We start from the raw sequence: 11,523 nt of genomic DNA on the forward strand, positions 1-11,523 counted from the left end.
GGCCCTGGATTTCTCCCCCGGGGGGGGTGATATTCCAGCGGTTGGAATGACCTACGGCCGGTGTCAGTGCTTCCAGTCCCGCAACCGGTTTCTGTCTGGGTTGGGATGGCTTTGAAGGGGTCGGTTTAAAAGGTGTCTTTCACCCCTCCCGCCTAGGGGTGCCACAAACTTCTCAGACCTCCCAGTCCCCGGCTCATCTCTGGGTTTTATGTCCCCGCATCCCTGCTTTGCCCGTGCGGGGCTCCGCTGAAGGCATCTGCGCGCATCCAGCCTTCGCCTACCATTTGGAAGAAGGCTTTCCCTGCGCGGGATGCTGAGGGAGGGGAAGGAAGGGAGCGGCTCCCCATTTTGGAGATGCCAAAGCCTCCATCTGCTCAGCCACCTGGAGATGGAGGCAGCAATGTACAGATCTGGTTTCTCGGTTCCTGTTTCTATGGGAGAAGCCCTGGACTGTGTCAGCATCCCCTCAGCAGACAGAGTTTAGCTGCAAATTGTTTCAAGAAATGTATGCAAATAAGAAAACTTTGATCTCCAGCTGCCTGGGCTGGTGTGCAGGGAGTGGGTAAGGCTTCCTGACACCCCGGACTGTATTACTGTTTTATTTGTCTGTGATCAGTTGTTCATGTTTTGTTTTATGGGAACCATACTGAGGATGTAAATACTGGGTACGGTAAGCAGATGCGAGAAGAAAAAGCCTGCTCGCGGCCATGCTTGGAAGGTGCTGCAATGCCTAGCTCGTGAGCTGTTAGTGAGATGTCCCCACACCAGAGGAGTGTGTTTGGCGTATCGCCGAGGCCTTACTTGTAAGAGGGGAAAGGGAAGGAGGGAAGAAGCAAAAGGGAAGAAGCAAGGAGCTGGTGTTCACGGGGGTCAGACTTTACACTGTGGAATTTACCCTTCTCCTGCTATTCTGGCTGTGCCTGGGGAATGCAGAGCAGATCCTACTTTCTTGCCTTGCTCTGAGCCAGACAGCTGGGTCCCAGTGAGAAAAGCTTTCCTGCCTTTGTCTCTCTTCTCTTTAGTGTCGTGTCTTTGAATGCTGGTGTCTCTGGGAGCTCGGTGCCTTCCAGCCCATGGCAGTGGAGCCTGTTGATGCCCTGGGGAAGCGGGGAGAGGCGTGGGAGCAGCCTGTAAGGCAGCGACAGGCAGTTTGGCTCTGCCTAATAAAGGGAGACTTTTGAAGGGGGTGTTCTGGGAAACATGGTCCTTGCAGAGATGGGACCACGTGTGAGAACTGCTGGCTTCTGCCAAGGCACTTAACACAAAAGAAAGTGCATGGTGTGTTTGGGATTACAAATATTTCCCAGCCCAGCAAGTAGATGTTTAGCAGCAGGAAAATGGCCCACTGGGCGGGTTGGGGGCTTGTGTGCCCACCTTGTGCAGAGCACCCTATGCGCAGCCTGCAGAAGTCTTTTTTGCTAGCGCTGCTGTGCTGGGAGGTCTCTCAGCCACTGTCTGTCCATGCAGCCCTCATCCCTACCTCAGTTTGCAGCTTGCTGAATGTACAGAGGCTGCTGGCAGATGAGCACAGGGCTCCCACCCCAGCCCCGGAGCACTGACAGCCTGACATCTCTCAGTGCAGACGCTGTCTGCTTGCTTTCCTGCAGCTCCTGCCAGGCTGGAGCCAAATTTGGGGTTCAGGGATCTCGTGATGGCTGCAAGGAGCTCAGTAGAAGCCTTTGTGATCAGGAGGTCCTGCCAGTCACTAATGTTGCTGATACAGCATCCCCATGCCTGACTCTTCTTGCTCAGCATCTGCCTCGATGCCTTCCAGTCCCAGCAAGCGGCAGAGCTGTCATGGGTTTTCCAAGTCCTTCTGGCCACATGTGTTAGCTCTCCTTCCACTCCCCTCAGGTTTTCCAGCAAGGAGGGACCTTGTGAACGCCTGGGCAGGTGAAGCGGCATTGTGACGTGAGACTCAACAGGAATCACCAGTGGGGGGGACTCATATCTCTCAGCAGCCTGCTCCCCAGCAGGTGTTTGGTGGAAAGGGACTGTGCAAGAGGGAGGAAGGGAACACCAGGTCTGATTCTGCTCCGTTGTGAGCAGAAAAGAGGTGGAATAACTCTTTCAGTTCATGGGCCATTTGGGTGAGAAACTGCTGTGTAAGGCAATTGGGACTGAGAGGAGGTGGGGGAAGAGGTCTCTGATGAGTGCTAAGGGGAAAGGAGAGGAAGTGAGAGAGAAACTGAATTTAAATGGATTAGGCCTGTCTGTCCAAAGTTCTTTGTTTCCTGCCACCTCCCTGGTGTGACTTTCACAGCTGTATTCTTTGTGGCTGGGGACCTGGTTTTAGGTTCCCTGCAAAGTCAGCATGGAGCTTTACACCTCCTGGGTGTTTCCCTGAGCAGCTGGAAGAGGGTCCAGAAGCTAAATCCCCAGGACAGAGAAACTGATTTCTCTCCTCTCATGTCTTTCCTCTTCTCTCTGTAGGTGATGGGCTCATGAATTGATGTCTCCAGCATCACTGCTCAGTGGGTGACAAACAGGGGCACATCCTCATCAGGCAAGTCTCTGTTCTCACCCTCTTGCTTTTGGGATTCCCCTTTTCTTTGGCCCTGCCATCTTGTTTTCTCCTGGGCAGCCAAAGTGGGTGTTTGTACAGGTGGTAGTAGGTACAAACAAGGCTGGGGGTCATGCACAATGAACTGCCCTTGTAAATACCAGGGATCAGGAATATTTCTTCAACAGGCCTTGAATTACCCGGTTCTCCTCCTCAGCTGGCAGCCCAAAGCATGGGCAAGGGGCGGGGGCAAGAAGAAGACATAGAGTTAGGGCAAATTTCGCCTTTGGGCCTGGACTCACAGGTGGAAAGGTAAAGTAACATGTAAAGTAAGATGTAAAAATGTCTGTTAGTCAGCAAAATGCTATGCTTCAAAGCTCTTTTTAGCTTTTTAAAATATTTTAAATGAAAATGGCTGGAATTGTGCAGGCCATCCTGGATCCAAACAGTACACTTTGAAAATGCCAAAATAAAATGTTTTGATTTTTTTCCAGACTTCAGCTTAACTACGCCAGCGCAACAGTCTCACTACAAATTTCCATAAAGTTTTGCTTGATCCACTACTACTTATTTTGCATTCATTTGGTTTTGCCTTTAAAAAACCCCCTTCCTTGACCTTAATTCTGGGTTGAACCCAGCGGTGCAGAGTCTGACGAGGTTGGGATCTGCCTAGTGTACTGCCCTTATGAAACCAAGGGGCACACGTAGAGTTGAGCCCCTGGGCTGAGTGCACGACTACCTGCAGGGCTGCTGGGCAGCCACCGCTGCCTTCTCCAACCTAGGAACAAGCGAGCTGGTGGCAGGACTGTCCTGCATCTGCGCAGGGGTCCAGTCCAGGATGGGGTCTCTGAGGGAACAGCTAAGGCAGCCGCAATCCTGTCCCCTGTGTAGCTTCGCACTGCAGCTCACGTGGTGCCCGAGCAGCTGCGGGGTCGTGCGGCTTTTCCTCCCCCTTCTACCCCATCAGCCCTGGTGCAGCTGCAGCCAGCCCTGGGATTTGGCCCCCGAGAAGCAACTCCCTGCTGGGCCGTGGTCTCGGCAGGGCAGGGGCAGGCTGCAGCCCCGGGAGAGGTACACCACAGTATTTGTTGTCTAATCATCTCCTGCCCCCGTGCCAGGAGCCGAGCGCACACAAACAGTGCCGGGCTCTGGGGCGAAGCGCTGCCTGCGAGATAAGCTAGGCAAGGAAAACACATCCATCTTCGTGTCTCTTGGCCTGAGACGGAGTTTCGTCTGCTGGCATTTTCCTGGCATAGGCTCAGGGCACACCACAATTCACCTGAGGAGCCAGACGCTGGGGAGCCAGCTCCCATTCCTGGCGAGAGGTGTCAGCCCCGACTGGTGCAGAGCGCGACGCCTGCGAGGAGCTGGCAGTTGAGGCCCTGTTGGTGCTTGGGGAAGGGTGCTGACCCCCGGCTGAGCCCCTGTGGCAGCCTGGACCCAGCTGCACGTTGCCAACAGTTGTGTTCATCGCCTGAGCAAAAGGGCGAGACTCCCTGTGCCCGGCTGAGCGCCCACCACCAGGCAAAGCCCAGGTTGAGAGCTTCCAACCAGCAGCCTGGACAAAGCAGAAATGACTGGGAGATACAGAGCTGAGCAGAGACTCGACTTCAGCCTGCGGCTGCTCGGTGTCTGATAAGGAGGCTGCTAGTGCCGTCTTGCAGCGCTTTCGACCTGCCAGCTCTCTGCAAATGAAACGTCCTGGTGAAACACCCCCCACCCTTGGCTCCCTCTGATCCCCTCCGAAGCCGAGCTGAGACTGGAATGTCTCCTGGGATGTGATTCCCTCTAGCCTAAGGGGGACTGCGTTAATAAACCGCAGTGTGAGCAGTGGAGGTGATGGGGGAGGAGGCAGGCAGGGCTGGTGAGATGAGGCTTTTACAAACAAGTCGCGGGTCTGCTGGAAATGTCCCATCCTGTCCTCTCTCCCTCCCCCTGTCCCCGGAGCCGAGCTGTGGAATTCAGGGTGTGGGTCGAGGCTTTTCTTCACACACGTTTCTGCTCAGAGCAGCCAAGCCCCTCTCCCCCCTCCTCAGCAAATGCTGCTGAACTCACCTCCCTGGAACAGGTACTACTCCCCCAGCCCCTCTTGGCTCAGCCTCACTGCTGCCGGGACCCTCCCGCCCCTCCGCATTGCTCTGGCATCATCCTACAGCGTGCTTTTCCCATGATGAGTTGAAGGTGTCCATCCCTGGGATGTGCAGGCCAGCTTGGCAAGCCAGGGCCAGCAGTAGCAAGGAGAGAGTGTTCCCTGCATCTCGGTGGGACCAGAGGGCGGCTGTGCTCACGGCAGGGAAGCAGCTGGGCTGGTTGGTGCCAGGTGAGCAGAAATAGGCATCTGCGTGGCATCTGCCCAGCATCAGGGCAGTGCTGTGGGCTCTTGACTGAATGAAGCCACATGAAAGCAGTAAGGATGCGAGCCAGGAGAGAAGAATGACAGGAGAGTAAGCAAACTCAGCGCAGAGGAGATAACCGGGAAGACAGATCACGGAGGTATGGGTTTTGGTTGGTGTGAGCGCTCTCTTGGCTCCCATTGGGATGCAAAGTGCCTCTCACAACTGTTAAGTTTATGCAGCACTGATGCAGTGCCCTGCAATTTGGAGTTCATGCTACCCTGGATGCTGTGGGGAAGGACGCATCTGTGACCCACGCTGCGTTGCCACTAACAAATGTCACTGCAATAAATTGGCTGCCAGACTGGCAGAGCTTGAGTCCCAAGATGTTTTTCCACTTTCTCTTAGAAAGCAATTGCTGAACTCTGAGACTGCATTATCCCAAACTCAATGTAGAAGCCTCAGATCCAGGGAAGCACCCAGAGGCCAAACTGAAGATTCCGAAGAACGGTCTAAAAGGAGCACCACGAGAGCTTGCACAAGGCTGAGAATGAATGCAGCATGGCAGACACAGTGCCCGGCCTTTGCAGAAAGCTCTGGTGTTTGCTCAGACCACCGATTTTGCAAAGGCCAGGCTGTTCCTGCAGAAGAGGATGCATGCACTGTTCCATGTGGAGGAGCCCATGGATGGTGTCTGCATTGAGCTCAGCACTCTATGGTGGAGGCTGCACCTGAAAGAAGAGCATTTCAGTGGCAATCATCACAAAACGGAGTGCACGACCAGGCTTCCTTGTGCATTTTCAGGGGTTATTGACCCTCCATGTGAAGAGGAGACATCACCAGCTTCTTCTACAGAGGAAAGAGAAGGTGGGCTCCAGTATTTAGCTTCCAGCTGAGAAGAGGTGTTGGAAGCTGATGGCTGGACAGCCTCAGTAGGGCAGGGAGAGCAATGTGGTGATTAAAACTCATGAGACATTCTGGAGAGCTGAGACAAAGGATCCCGAATCGCAGGTGGCTGTGAACTGTTTGTGGAGAGGCTGCAGAATCGCACAAGATCTCTCCGGCTGCCGTACGGGCTATGCCTTTTCTTGGGAAGGGGGAGATGAGGGAAGGTAGTTACTGTAATAATCTAGTTCAAAGCAGTAGCTGTTCATGGATTGGTGCTAACAGCCTCCTAAAAAAGTCACAGATGCCTCTGCCTTACACACAGACCCCATGCTTGCTTCCGTATTTGCTTACGTGTTGTTTTACTACAGACACCTTGGAGCCATCAGCACCCCCCTCAGAGCTGTGCTTGGGGAACCACTGAGCGCAGCTCTCCAGAGATGTTTGCTGTGTGTCTGCAAAAGACAGGGGGGGAAACCAGACCAGCTAGGGAGCAGCTGTGCAAGAGTGGAGGGAAACAGCCTCCGGGTAGAGATTTGGATGAGAAGGAAATGCCAAGCCTCAAGCCCATCGACCGGGACAGCACAGGTAAAGCAGGAAGCCTGTAAAGGTGTGAGATCCCTCCAGGGCCCGCTCAGCACTGTTGCCTCCTGCAAGGGGTGTGAGCTCGCAGCTTTGGACTCCCTGAAACCACCTGGCAGATCTCAGCCAGAGGAGAGGCAGCGAAGGGCACTGTCTCATTGCTCAGATCCTCCAGACAAGCACCAAACCAACCTGCGCTGGCTTTTTAGCTGCACTGCTTATGGGGTGCTCTGCGGCCATGAAGAAAACAAAACAAAATCTGTGGGCTCAGGCGTGCCATCTTGTCCCGTATTTAGCAGGTAAATTCACAGAGCTCACAGTAATTGTCATCCTCATGATCTGAGGATACACTAGAGGTGTTTTGGAAGAGGTAGTTTCCTGGCTAGGACTGAGGAATTTTGGGACGCAAAAGCCCTTCTTTCAGTTGCAACTAATGGCATCAGCCTTCAGCTGGGATCAGAACATGCCTCCGAGTGTACAAGCCCTGCTACTGCACGTGTGAATACAATGGAAATTGAACCTCTGAGATGCAGCTGCCACTGGGGAAGAGATTTGGAAAAGTTCCCTTTCTACCACCTCCTCTTTCCCCACGAGGAGGTGAGAGCATCCACATTCCACATTTGGTACCTTCCTCCACCTGTGGGTCACCAGGGTGGGTTTAAGTGGCACAGGTAAATGCAGAGGTGCACCTACACCTCCCAGGACCCATGGGCATGGCTGAGAGAAGCCTCTTCTGACGGGGAAGAGCTGTCCAGAAAGCCGGAGCAGAGCAGTCTAGCTCAGGTGTGCTCCAGCAGTCAGGCCCTGGGCTTCAAATGGGAAACACTCGTGATGTGAATGGATTCAGGTCCAGAAAAGCCTTCAGACCAAAAGTGGGCTAGCATGAATGAGTTAAAATCCTTTAGTTTGCTTTGTGAAATTTATTGAAAACTACATTGTTCATCTGCTGAAACTTCACAGCTGTTGAGATTGCCCTCGGGGCAAACCACATCCAAGAAATGGCATGTAGATCCTGGGAGCACAAGACTTGAAAGCTGAAACGGCACTCTGCAGTGCTGCCTTCCCTTCCCTCGCAGTCACGTCTAGCCATCTGCGGCTCCTCCAGTTAGACGCCGCAGTTTTTTCTTCCTCCCTTTTCTCATCTCTGACTCTTGCAGGATAGTGACTTCATTTCACAGTATTATAGTTTGGCTAAAAAGAGACTGAGGAAGGATGCAGACAGCAAGAAGTATGTGTGGGGAGAGTGTGCTCAAAGCCCGTGGCATCCAGCGTGAGATAGGGCTATATGTGCCACACAGCAGTGGCGATGCCATTGAGTATCACCTGCCTGTGACGCTACTGCTTTGTTATCCCTTGGGGGAATGGCGGTGAGGCAGGACTGCAGAAAACGTGCCCCTTTGCTTAGGAAAAAATCTGTGAATTCCTTTTAGTGGTAGCAACTTGCTTGGTTTTGGTGTTTGTTTTTTTTTTATATTATTTGTTAGTTGCAACTTCTGCTTGCAAAAAACTTTATAGGCTAAAAAAGTAGTGCTTGCATATTTACATCTGACCTGAAAGCTCTGTATGGACTTGGGAGACTGAAATCAGCCACTAGGCACAAACAAAATTAGGACTAGCCAGAGCTCAAAGATGAAGATAAAAGCAGGACACAAGAAACCCACTGACTGCAATACATTCAGTCATAAACGATTCATGGAGTAATTTTGAGTAGCAAACACATTGGTAAGAACTGGAGGTTTTGTTTCTTTTTTAGGGGGGGAATGTCCACAAACAAAAATATTGGCTAATTCATCAGAAGCTTTCTTCTGCTTTGAATAGTTTGCCCAGATCCCCGAGCAACCATCCCGTGCAATTTGCTGTTAACCTAAATAACTTAAATTCAGGTACACCCAGAGCACTGCCCAGATCTGCCCCTGCATGCAATAATTAGGGTTCTCCAAGCGCAAACCTGCAGCTCGGGAGGCAGGAGACTCCATCAGCATCTCCAGATGGCTACCTGCTGGTGGTGGCCCGTAGCAGGGACGGACGTGCCGCAGCGTGGCATGGCTGCGTGGAGAAGGCTTCTGTGGAAACAGGCCACTTGTGGGTGGCACTGTTCCCCTACGCAAACACCCTGTGAAGGTGCAGCCTGGCACAGACAGACATGCGCTCTGTCATCCGATGATGGAGGGGCAGAGACAGGTAGGAGACCCAGGGAGGCCCGGTATTGCATTCCTTACCTCTGAAATAACCCCTTGTGATCCAAACGGTTGGGGAATTCCTAGATCTCTTTGTAGCCATATTTCGGCTGTGACAGCGTGAGGATTTAAGTGAGGCAGACTCTGAAGGGGGAGATTATTACCTGCTTTTAGAGCACCGGGGAGAAAGCAGTTGAAAAAAATAGACCTGCTTTTTACAAGCCTTGTCTTACCTGATCCTGCTGCTAACAGGAGGGAATGTACAAGCCGGCCAGCGCACCAAGTTATTCAGAAATGACTGGTTTTGAGTAAATCTTTCCAGAATTATTCAGGAATTAGTTACTGTCTTTCAGATTTATATGTCCCTTAATCCAGAGTCAACCTTCAAGTGTAGGCAAGCCCTAACACTTGAACTATGTAAGGAGGGATCTTCTGGAGCAGGGGGAGAAAGAGAGGCAGAAACGCAGCTACTTGATTGAATCAAAGATCAAATTTAAGCTGAAAAACAGGGGAATTAGGAAGTTTGGCTAGGGAAGCAGTAAAAACTGTTGTGGGGATATTTAGATGCAAACGGTGCCCTGCTGCACAAGTTCCCCGAGTGAAGGATGGCTCCTCGGCAGGGCTCTGCACAGGGAGACCTAACACAGTACTTCCACCTCCAGTGCTGAGGACTCTCCAGCTGGGAGCAGAGGGCTTGGAGTGGGTGGTGTGTGTGCGGGTGGAGTTGTGTACACTCAGCCTCTCAGACAGCCACAATAAATTATCTCATTAGTAAACCCAGGGTAGCTGTGCTCCTCAGCACATACCCGGCCTCCCACAGCACAGAAAAACTTTGCGTCTAATTAACCAAATCAAAGGGTCCCCCAGACACAGCTTAAAGGGACGCTCTCAGCTTGAAACCCAGGCTCCTTCAGCAACTTGTTCTGCGCGTAGTGGAACTAATGAACCTCGATTTCTTATGGCTGGAGGTCTGGCATTCCCTGCGCTCCCTGCAAATCTGTCCTCTCCTCCCCCCAGCACATGCCTAGCTTCTTCCTATGGCCAGGGACAACCAAGGAGGGAAGAGGAGCCCGTGGTGTGGTAGCCCCAGCCCCACGCACTGATGGGCTTGACCGTGCTCACGTGCCCAGGGGTTTCCTCGCAGTGAGGAGCTCCCTGAGGTCACCCTTTTGTCCCCTCCTGCCTTTTTTCTCATGTCTTTAAGACCTCTGTTTCCCCACAACTGCTCATGGCTAGGTGGGATGGGGCTGCACGGGGAAGGGGACCCTGCTCCCTCAGGATGCGTGGCTGGGAAAAGGAAAAAACGCAGGTGCTGCTGAGGCAGGGGCTTTCCAGTTATAGTCTTCTGGTTTTACAACTGCTTGGCCCCCTCTCCTATTAGTGGGCAAAAGACAGGCAAATGCTGAATCTAAAATGCTGCTGTTCCAGCTGAAAGCAGAACTGCACAGCACAGCTCCCGGGGCAGGCGAGGTCCCTGGCACCGTGGGAGGAAGGATTTGGGGGTGTTACTGCTCAGAATAGGAGACCAAAGTTGTGTTTGAGGCACAATCCCTCTCCTCAGAAGTGTAGAAGCTGCAGCTCTCCCCCCGCCTGCCCAGCTCCTGTGCCGAGGGGGTGGCTTGCTTTACAAATGCTTTTCTCTTCCCCTCGTGCTGGAAATTTGATTCTACAAAAACACTTACACAGCAGCTAATTGCCAACCCTACAGTGACTTAGCTCTCTAATTCCTGCCAGTCAATGAACCAGCCCAAAGAGCTGGTTTTCATAACTTGCTGAACGTATGAACACAGCCCTGGAGACATAACATAGCTGGGATTTTTTTTTAACCTTGGACAACTTCTGGATCCTTCTCAATTTTGGAAATTTCTTTCACTCCACAGGGCATAAGGGACATCCAAAGATGGAGCTGGCAACCAGGCCCATCCCGGGCAGACATTGAGCAGACATGGACCCACAGAGGTCCCGGAGACCAGCTGGGGTGCCAGAGAAGAGATGATTGCCAGAAAATTGGTTTGAAGGTAAAACTGGCGTCGTCCAGCCTGTCTGCTCGTGATTTGAGGGCTCATCATCATCTCTCCATGGATTCCTACTTCCCAACCAATGTCCACGCCTTGCAAAGGTTTCCTTGATCTGCTGGTTTGTATCCAGAGGGCTGCTGCAAAAATTGTTGTGCTGGCCCGTGGCTTAGACCACATCATTCCTCCCCACGCTCCTCCCTGGCACCCTCTTTCCTCTGCCCCGATTGTGGACTGTTCATCTTCCCTCTCCCAGCCCTTCATTATCCACCTCCAGCCATCCTCTCCCACGCAACAGAGGCCGTCTCCGTCGCCCATTTTCAACAAGCCCCTTCATGCTCTCTCGTGCTCTGCCGCACACCTGGGAGAAGCAGCCTCTGAGCATCTGCACAGCTACCGCATCGCCCTCCTCGAAGCTCTTCCTTTGGTCGCGACATCTGCAGAAACCTTCACAGCAGAGGTGTGAAGCAGGGCCTCCTTGCTCCCTCCCGCTGCCCGGTCTTCTGCCTGCACCCAACCGTCGCTTCTTCGCTCCTGCCCGGCCCGCACGGAGCTTCGTCCTTTAGGCTCCGTGGCTCTACGGCGCTCAGCAGAACGTGGTGGAGCCCAAAAACGGGCTAAGCCACGTTTGGGCCGGTGACTCTGGAGCTGGTACGTTGCTTCACCTGCAGGCGTTGAATTTGGGCGCAGCGAGATACCCGCTGGCCCTTGAAAGTTGCGTCGGCTGTCCCGGGCAGAGCTGTGGTCAGTGTCTCCTACGGAGCCAGACGCCGTCCCCACGAGTATGAATCGTTCCTCCGCCGCCGCGGCCCATCCCCCGTTACCGGGGCTGGGGGGGCGGTGTTGAACGGCCCTTAAACCCCCGGGGGGGGGGGGGGCTCAAGCCTGGGCGTACAGGGCCAGCCCCCCGCTGCCCTGCTCAGGGCAGCCGGTCCGCGCCTGCGGGGGCCGGAGGAGACCCCCCCCCTTGCTGCGGTTGGGGCTCCGGCGGGCCCTTTCCCCGCCCGCTCCGGCCGCCGCCGGCCCCG

At 53.5% G+C, this 11,523-nt stretch overlaps 1 protein-coding gene across 1 annotated transcript in view; it reads left to right on the forward strand.

Annotated features, from left to right (window-relative positions):
• CHCHD10 (coiled-coil-helix-coiled-coil-helix domain containing 10) overlaps positions 1 to 11,523 on the forward strand; it is a 21,281-nt gene that overhangs the window by 8,030 nt on the left and 1,728 nt on the right. The gene's annotated exons all lie outside the window — the stretch shown is intronic.

The sequence above is a fragment of the Haliaeetus leucocephalus genome, unplaced genomic scaffold, assembly GCF_000737465.1.
Source record: "Haliaeetus leucocephalus isolate CR32 unplaced genomic scaffold, Haliaeetus_leucocephalus-4.0 Scaffold13, whole genome shotgun sequence".
Classification (NCBI taxonomy): domain Eukaryota; kingdom Metazoa; phylum Chordata; class Aves; order Accipitriformes; family Accipitridae; genus Haliaeetus; species Haliaeetus leucocephalus.